Source organism: Chenopodium quinoa, unplaced genomic scaffold, assembly GCF_001683475.1.
Source record: "Chenopodium quinoa cultivar QQ74 unplaced genomic scaffold, ASM168347v1, whole genome shotgun sequence".
NCBI classification, from domain to species: domain Eukaryota; kingdom Viridiplantae; phylum Streptophyta; class Magnoliopsida; order Caryophyllales; family Amaranthaceae; genus Chenopodium; species Chenopodium quinoa.
Genome location: NW_018742733.1, coordinates 17,389 through 19,577, shown reverse-complemented (window position 1 = coordinate 19,577; position 2,189 = coordinate 17,389). Strand labels below are relative to the sequence as shown.

At 39.3% G+C, this 2,189-nt stretch overlaps 1 pseudogene; it reads right to left on the bottom strand.

Annotated features, from left to right (window-relative positions):
- Positions 1 to 357: 357 nt before the first annotated feature.
- LOC110723542 lies at positions 358 to 1,891 on the bottom strand (annotated as a pseudogene).
- Positions 1,892 to 2,189: the final 298 nt, after the last annotated feature.

Sequence of the window (2,189 nt, the reverse complement as noted above, 5' to 3'; positions counted from 1 at the left end):
CGTATATATATGGACGTGCATCCCCCCATCTCTATATCACGAGGAGCAACGCCACTTTCCCTGTGAGGAGGGATGATGGTGGTGTATCTTTTAAGGTCCACCTTTGGGTATAACCCATTTTTCATGTCCTTTATATTAACACTAATAAACTCGATCGGTTTAGATTATGTCAGTTTAAATCATATCTGTTGAACCTTAAAAGTTTTGATGATGATGACTACTAACGAGCAAACTTCAATTAATGAGAATTCTCTAAGTGTTATAATTAGAATAGGTGAAATAGACTTTGAAAGTGGAAGAGTAACTGTTAGAGATATGTGTTATTGGAAAATATATTTTTCTCATTTGAGGGATAATTTATTTCTCCACTGATTTAGTCTCAGAGATTTTACGAGCACCACTATTGATTAGAGGCTGCAACTCCTCTTGCTTGCCATCTTCTGGACCTCCAGATCTGACGACTCGACAAACACTGCAACTACCTTTGCACTATGACCAACTGCCCATAGTTTAGAATTTCCTACTAGTGTTGTTTTCCATAGAATTGAGGCAAAAGCTGGGCATTCCAACACAAGTCTTCTAATGGTTCTGCTAGAGTGGAAGTTCTCAAGAACATGTTCTGATTCATATGATTTAGGCTGAGCTGCAAGAGTTGCCACTTTTTCATAAAGGCTTGTCAACTTTTCGTCCAACGTTGGATGAAGAATTCCATCAAAACCCCCAGTGGCAACCTCATATAGAACATCTTTTCCAAATTAGACTTGAGTAATTCCTCTGCAGTCTCAATGCAGACATCAACGAGACTCTCAGCAAGCCCGCTTTTCACCAACAAGTCAACAACTCCTTCCTCCTGACAAAAGGATCCTTTTTACCTCCCTCAGCCAACTGGGTGTCTTCCTTAGGTTCCATGCTTTCATCGGCTTCATTAGCAAGTAATTTGTTGACATGTTCAACTTCCTTATTTTCTTCATCGTTATCTGAAGATTCAACTAGCTTGTCCTCATTGTGATTTGCTTCATTTTCAGCCTTTGGAGAAAGTGAAGGAATTGAAGCATTTAAAGAAGCCAAATCATCAAGACTAAGATAACGCTGACAATCTGGATGCAACAGTTGCAAAACAGGACGCCTCCCTCTCTTATCCAAAACAAGTTCACTCAGGATTGGTTGTAGCTCCCGAATGATAACCTTAGTAACAAGTTTTGTATCATCAACAACTGATAGATAGAACAGAGGCCAGCACCAAGCTTCCACATTGATCATGGGCGATCTTCCCAACGTGTCCCTTCATTCCCTTAACAAGCTTCTTTCTTTCCTTGGCACTACCATGCTTGACACAGAGCATCCCTATTCTCGAACCATCCTTTGTGTGAATCATCTGAACAAGGAGAGATCCAGACAATTGTTTTATAACGTCTTCTGCTGAGAGCTTATCAGCAATGCTGAGGTACTCGATCAAAGCTTTGTGAATGATTGAGTGATCAACTATTCCTTTCTCCAAAATAGGTTGAATCACATAAGTCATATGGCGCAAAACGGATAACTTTTTAAGGCCTATTTTAGATATTATATCAACAATCTTGTTCTCTTTAATATTTGACAGATCTTTGAACAACTGGAGCTCGGTAGAGTATAATTCCATCAAGAGTTCACGTTTTTGTGCCGCATTTCCCATTTCATATAATTCCATCAAGAGTTCACGTTTTTGTGCCGCATTTCCCATTTCATATGCATGTTCAACAACAATAGAACCAAATTATGTCACAAAAGCGAAGCAACATGCCCATGAAGTAGTGAGATCAAGCGTGGCAGCTGAGATTTGGTAGCATTGTCAATCATTTTGGTCACCAGATGGACTGCATAAGTACTTGAGGCGAGAGTGAGTAAATGTGGTTTCAACTCTGTTGGATATCGGGAAAACTCCTCAATCTGGAGTGTGTACCATTGATCAAATATATAAAGTTTACAACGCTAGGATAAGGACTTCTAGATACGATAAGTATACAAAATATACATTAAATATATCCTATACTTGTGACAAATATTATCCTAAATATAATATCTATCACACCCCCGCAGTCGTAGCAGGAGGAGGTCGTACGCTAAGACTGGATCGAAATTCCAAAAATAATTCCCGCGGTAGGCCTTTAGTGAAAATGTCTGCGAACTGATATCTAGTAGGAACATAAAGA